Source organism: Thunnus maccoyii, chromosome 3 (genome assembly GCF_910596095.1).
Source record: "Thunnus maccoyii chromosome 3, fThuMac1.1, whole genome shotgun sequence".
NCBI lineage: Eukaryota > Metazoa > Chordata > Actinopteri > Scombriformes > Scombridae > Thunnus > Thunnus maccoyii.
In genome coordinates, this window is record NC_056535.1 from 22,468,005 (window position 1) to 22,475,460 (window position 7,456).

At 39.9% G+C, this 7,456-nt stretch overlaps 1 long non-coding RNA gene across 1 annotated transcript; it reads left to right on the forward strand.

Annotated features, from left to right (window-relative positions):
- The first annotated feature begins 336 nt into the window (after nucleotides 1-336).
- On the forward strand, nucleotides 337-5,641 carry LOC121893868. Its single transcript, XR_006095441.1, has 3 exons — nucleotides 337-490; nucleotides 1,031-1,165; nucleotides 5,138-5,641. It is a non-coding gene; the product is annotated as an uncharacterized LOC121893868 (long non-coding RNA).
- Nucleotides 5,642-7,456: the final 1,815 nt, after the last annotated feature.

The window sequence follows — 7,456 nt, forward strand, 5'->3', positions numbered from 1 at the left end:
ATTCTGAGTTTCGACTGTATTGTAAATCCCTGAAGTGTATGATTTTATAACTAATTTAACTACTAACACTTAATTTAAATTGAAGAACGATTTGTGTAAATTTATCATTTTAACTTTATTTATTGTATTATTTATATTGTTTTATTTAAACTTTATATATTTTAATCTATTTTCTTACGTTTAATAGTTTTATTGTGTGTTTTTTTCTTTCTTGTTTTCTCTTACTGAGACACATGCCAAGTTTTTCAATACCATGGTTGACTTGCCTTGTTATTTGTAAATGTTTTGTTCAATAAAGCATTAAAAAAAGTTCTCATTCGTCCGAAGACGCTTTGGGTTCGTCTGGTTTGGACACCGGAATACACCGCCTCGCATGTGCCGAGTTTTCACAACATTGCTCCACGGTTGTACAGGATAGGAAGTAAAAAAGTCACAAAGTTTTTTTTTAACGGCGACGTGGACGACTGCCTCATCTTAACAACTAAATCAGGTGAATAGTCACATACATTAAACAGACTGAAGTGGCGGAAAAATTACCACTAGTACAATGTAGACTTATACCATTAAAAGTCAAAGTCGTGCATTCAAAATTGTACACAAGTAATATCTATTGCTAGAACTACGAAATAGCGAGCACAGTGATAATGTACTTACCTAACGTTAAATTCCAAAAGGAAAATTGGACCTACTCTACTAGTGTAAAAATTGCATAAAAAAACAAAAGCAACATATGTTCTGTAAGTAAAAAGTATGGGAAAACTTGGGTACTCAGTAAAGTACCAGTATCTGTACTTTGTGATGGTGTTTTTTTTTTTTTAAGTCAGGCTAATCTTCCTCCATAGTGTGAGAAGGCCATTGCCCCACTATTCATATGCCTGTTTTCTGCGTGAACATAAGGTTTTGTTTTGTTTTTTTAAGTTTTCACTTAATTGTAGGCTACATTAGTTATAAAGCGTTTGTTTTGCATGGGAAGTCTAATTCAAGTCTAATTGCATTTTGGCTTCTTGTGCACCAATTTGTTATGACACAGTGGATCCAGAAGAGGGCGACAGTCAGTCATTGATTTGCCCAGCTGACGGGCCTCTGCCGGTGTCTTTGGCAGTGCTTTGGAGCCTCCGGGTGTTTGGCACCTGTCATCTTCACTTCAGGCCGAGATGGAAACACAGTAAATTTCTCATATTTAGTTGACTATCCTTAAGCTAAATATGGGGGTTTAGACCTGGATAACCTTTAGTGTGTCTTATTAAAAAAAAAAGATAAAATTTTGAAAAGACAGCAGGTTTGTCTAACCTGTCATAACCAAACTGTATTGTATGTGGATGTGTAGGAACATAGCATTTATTTATAAGGTTATAGTAATGAGATTGATTATAGACACAATTGCAGATTGACAGCTCTACTAATTTGGGCCCATTTTGTACTTTGGATCTGTTTGCCTTGGTTAATGCCCAGGGGAATTGCACCACCCCTTAAAATCCTTTGGGCCCACGAGCTCAGAGCCTCCTGCCCAACTATTTAGCAGCACTTCCATAAAATATTTCTGTACATTTTCCACCTCTCCATCATTTCCTTTATTTCTGTGGTTCGACAATTAATCCTGTGATGGTTTGCTCGTAAACCCATGCTGGACACCATTGAAGTAGAGCTTGGATTCTGATGGCTTCATTCACTGGCATATGTGTGTTAGTGTGGATAAGCACATTTTGCCAAATGCAACACAAAGTGAACCGGCCATGACAATGAGTAAAGTTGTCTCCCATTTGAACTCCCAAACCTACAATCAAAGCACCATGATTTATTTGTGACCATAGTACACCCCACTACTACTCATTATTCATACTTTCAGCGTTAATTTGCCTTGTTCTCCGGGGCTTCATTTGTTGGTTGAAGGTCCTAATTTATTGACCTTTAACGTGATAATGTAAGTGTTTTTATGGAGCTAGTGGTTAAATCATTGACTGAATGAGATCAGAAATGAATACCATCTTAGCAGTTACAATATATTTCATCCAAAATGCATGCGTGCATACACACACACACATCCACAAACACACTTTCCTTTCCCCTGTCTTGGCCCGGTACATTAGTATGTGTGGTTCTTTCATTGCCAAAATCATCAGTAGATATCTTCAAGCGTGGAGCTGTATGAATGCTCTTTTTCCCTCCTTCCACAATATGATGTGTTTCCTTTTTTGTGTGTGTTTTGATCCCTCTCTTGCGGCCAAGCTGTGCTGTGGTGAGGCGCGGGTTCGAGTGGCGCTCCTGTGTTATTTTTGGCAGCAGCAGTGGTTGGTGGCTGTTGAGGAGAGAGGAGACAGAAGGGGGATAGCATGAAGCCCAAAACCAAGGCTGTTTAAGGGATTTCTGTCTGAAGGAATTGCTTTGTAATGATCAGAGGCTCATTACGGATGTGTGTGTAGCCATGCATGCATACACACACACACACACACACACACACGCTCAGAATAAGGCTGGCATCCACATTTGTTCATTTAACACTTCACAAACACCTCATATACATGTTCTCAATTATAGACCACACACTCAGAGATTCTAAATTGCTTAACATGTGAAATGCTTCGTAGAATCAGTGCCGTCCATATATGATTGAACTGGCATTTAACTCTGCCAGCAAATATACATATCTGTCCTTATTTATTTTTCAAAGTCACTCCGCTCCTGTCACATGGGAACTATTTCTTGTTTGTCAACCACTTTGTTAATGCTCTCTCTCCTCTGTGGGAGTCAGACTGAGACATGCCGCCTGCTCAGGCAACATGCAGTGTCAGACATTCACGCTCCTCCCTCTACGCCTCTGAAAACATCATTTGAAAAAGATTTTCTCCAACTCTATTCTTGGCCACAGATCAAGAGAACGTTATTACTCTACTTTATTTATTTATATATTGTGGTGGTAATGTGTGTGAATGTATGTGTGTACATATGTGTGTGTGTGTGTGTATGTGTGTGTGTGTGTGCGTATGTGTGCGGGTGAGTGATATGTAATGGTGTATGTATGTGTGTTAACCCACAAAGATATTTCAATTTCTTCAGAATATTAAATAAACATGCAGCAGCAGCAGCAGCTTCAGTGAAGCGCTGCCTGCCAGTGGGTTTTGGGTTGGATGGGTGGTGGTGCTGGTGGTGAAGGGGGAGAGGGGGTTTGTGGCCGTGGCTCAGGGGGGGTGAGGCAGCTCATGGTCAGGGCCCCCGCCGGACACACTGGCGCCTCGCGCTGGAGGACTTCTGAACCACCACACTCCTCCACCAAAACCCTGCCAACCCTGGCTCCCTGCTCCCGCTTCCAACCCAAATCACTCAGTTCTTTCTGCATTTTGACTCTCTCTCTTTCTCTCTCTGTCTGTCTCACTGTCTCTCTCTCTCTCTTCTCCTTCTTTCCTCTTTTTCCTTCTTCAGTTTCCTCACTCAGTTGATTCAGATCCAGATTCATTTGCTATTTGGCTTCCTTCTATTTTTCTCACTTACTGCTGTACTTTCAGCGGCAGGTCAATCTGATCTGTGTTTTCTCTACCTTTTCTTTCTGAGGCTTTTTTTTTGTTTGTTTGTTTTACATATCCACCGCCCCTTCTCCGCACTGTCTCTCTTAAATCCCTTCGCTTTAAATGTTCCAAGGAAGTATTTTGTGGCTTGCGCTAAAAAAAAAAAAAAAAGAAAGAAAGAAAGAAAGAAAGACAGAAAGCTGTATAAGGGCAGAATACCATCAAGATAGTAAGCATTTTTAAAAGGGAAGAATAGTTTATGGGTGCTCTAGATATTTGTAAGGGTATTAGGTTATAATGGGCCATCAATTTTCTAAATGTTTTTCCAACCATCTTTAAGGGATACGGGCCTATTCCTCTTGTCAATGAAAAAACGTTCCATTTCGGTCAAACTTAAGTAAACTATGCCAGCTTTACTGTCTTCAAATCTGCATGTGAGAGGGACTGAGTGTGCACACATCCAGGCAAATTACTCAGGTACAAGACAAACAAAAAAGAAAAAAAGAAAAATCATTGCAGGATACGAAGGAGTGAGGTCTGCACACTGTTAAGCTCCAAATAAATAATTGTATTCTCTTTTCAAATCTGCATGTAAAATGAATATTTTTTAATTATTAGGACACGAACATTGTTGTTACATGATGATTTTAAGGGCAACATAGGAAATAATCGGGATCAGTGATGAAGGGCCAGAGTATGTACTTCATCCGTGCCTTATGGGCAAATGCGGTTATTCAAAAAATCCTAACTGCACCTACTGTTGCGTATAATTGAATTATGGATGTCAAACATCTTAAGTAGAGTGGATATGTCTTTACATGTCACACATGCAATTTTCTTAACTTCATTTTCCCCTGGAAGCAATTTGTCATCCGGAGGCCATTAAATGGGAAGCATATTATCTTTTTAAAGGGGCACAGAGTCACCCACAACCCTCCCACAGTTCCTATAAACAAAATGGCCTCATTTAGTGCCGCATTTGGTGCATTGGGCAGTAAGCGGAGTACTTTAAACTTTAAAGACAGCTTTAGCCTAGAAAAGCTGCGACATGTGTACAATTAGTGTTGGAAATATGAATAGCACTCAGAGTTTGTCGCTGCAAGTCAAACTTTTTGGTCAAAAGTGAAAGGGTGGTCTAACTTCCATCACCAATGTAATAATCAACAATCAGGAGAGATAGGAAGCAGTGCAGCAAGATACAATGTTGTTGCATCAGCTAGACTTAAAGGCATGTTGCCACAACGTGAACTGAATTTAGTGCATAAATGAAGAAAAGCACATGAGGATAATTAATGAGGATACACATCTATTGTACTTTTTTGTAACATGGTGTTGTTTCCTTTCTTGACAATGTAAATGATGACTTGAAATGATAAGCAAAGTAGACATAAAGTATATCTGTGAGATAGCTTGACCTTTTTACCTCTTGCCCTTTCTTATCTGTTCTGTTTTCCCCTTTAACCCCTGTTTTATTTAAGCTGACCTCCTCTGCTCCTCAGGTCATGTTATGGTTCACTCAGGTCACTTTACCTTTCCCCTTTGCCAGAAAACCTTATCTTGTTTTTACTTATGGCCTGACTGCTGTGCCTCTGGGCGTGCTGACATTCTTTTCCCTTTCTTCCCCCGCTTTGCCACAGAGACCCAGTCACACCTGCAGACACCTGTGCTTTTGTCCTGCTTCGTGCCTCCCAAAAAACCCCTGCCCCTCCCTCAGTAGTGGGCACCCGTGCCTGTGGCTATGTCAGCACACTCCATTGTTTCACTCGACTATGCATTTAGGACCAGATAATAGCAAGAAAAAGAGATTCATTAGCATTTTGTTCACCACATCATGATGTATCCCCTTATTTTAAAGAGCTGGATTCTCTCAGGAAGTTGAAACTCCCTGGAGTAATTCATGAAGCGCAAGTTTGTGTAACTCATCAAGTCTTATGGCTAAAATAAACACTGCTGGAGTAAATGTATTAAAATTGCTTCTTTGTGTTAGTCGGGTTGGAAATGGGCTGTGTGATGGCTTTAACAGGTGTGTCTGGGATCTGCTGTAATAACTTTTTTTAGCCTCTAACAAGTCTGTGTGTTGCCATGATTTGATTTTGTAAATGGAGTACAGGGGCACAAGTGGGCAAGCCATATGGAACAGATTGTCCGGCTTCTGGTTTTGCCCCTATGTGTCACTCCATGTATATTTTTCTTTTTATGACCTTATTTGAAGCAACACTTAATGTTTCCTGACTCTCTAAATAAAAGAAGTAAAAATAAAGTTAAGGCTACAGGGAGTGTATTTTAAAAAGGCAGAAAAATACCAGTAGCAGCAGAGGTTTTAAAAGCCACTGACCATCTTCTTAATCCCCCCACCCTCACTCACTGGCCTGACACACCCCATTCCCCCTGTTTGCCTTTTATTTTGCGGACTCGACCGTGCGCCCACTTCAGACCACCATAAACATGTCGGTCCCTGATGACAGAGTCGGCCCCGGGACGTTTTATATAAATTGACCTCAAGTACAGCTCATTAGAAGCCCTAAATTGAAACCATGCAGCCCGGGAAGTGTAAATATTACAACAGGAGAATCGGTAGCTTCAGGGGGGTTCCAGCTGTACAGGTCTCCTCTTCATGTCTGCCATGAAAATCCTTTATTTTCTATAGTTTTTTTTTTTTCCCATTGCACTTTTCTGTCTTCTAACTGGTTAGATAATGCAATTTGAACATTTCTCTGAAATTGTTTTAAACGCTTATCATCCATTTAAAACATCACATCTTAGCCACTGTGGTTATTAACATATCGTTTAGATAGAATAATTATTTGTCTGGCTCTATGTTAGACAGCACATCTGTTGCAGGCCTCATTTAGTCTTTCCTGAGGCTATCTCTCTTTTAATGCAGTGCGGGCAGTCCACCCACCTCAAGTATTTTTATTAGTCTGCAAAAGCCTGAATGACCTGAAAGGAAACTGGACAGAAAGACACATAAGTGCCACTTGTCGTTACTTAACTTTACCTAACACAATGTCAAATTTGACAGAAAAAATGTTTGATGGTCAGCCCAGCTTCTCCTCTGCATTCGTATCTCCACATCATGTCTTTCGTCCTGCATCCTGCCTTAATTGGGGTCCTTTGTTTGACCGCCTCCCTCAATAAACAATACAACCACAGCTCCCCTGTCCTAATCCCCTCTTCTCCTCTATACGGACTCTGCTGGAGCATCGCTCTCAGTAATTACCCCTCTCAAGCTGGAGAGTGGAGTAATTGTCTTGAGTGTAACTACAGTGGCTCTCTGAAAGGGGGTCATTGTGTGGAGTTAAGACTTCACCTCAGTGGACGGCTTTGTTTGTGCTGCAAAAGATAATGAAAGTATTTGCTTGGCCATGTGAGGTGGAAATATAGTAAGATATGAAAAGCACGGCAGTGAGTGAGGAGAGGTGAGCAGGGTGTGGAGGAGTGAGCTTCATGCTCAAAGAAAAAGCAGCTTTTCATTTAAGTCAAACTGACATCTCTCAATGTCTTTGTATACGAATAATACCAGCGAAGAAAAATGCTTTTTGGAATTTCTTTACTTTTAAAAGCACCAAAATTGTCACGATTCCACACCTTAACTCTTACAACATGTATACCTTTACGAGGTTTCATGCTTTATCACTATTTACAGTATCTTATACACTCATTTCACAACAAATCAGAAAACTTTGGTAGTTCACCATCACGAGCAAAATTGTGAGCAACAAATTAAGCTCTTATGTTTATGTTTCTTTTAACTGAAGCAACACAGACATCTTTTCATTGTGGAAAGTTACACAAAGTAGAGAAAATATGTGAAAAAAAGTAGAAAAATAACACACCTAACAATATCTATATATTGTTGTAAATATATACAGTTATATGCAAAAGTTTGGGCACCCCTTGACAAATAACATATTATGGTGATTTTTTTTAATTGAAAAGATGTAAATACAGTTTCT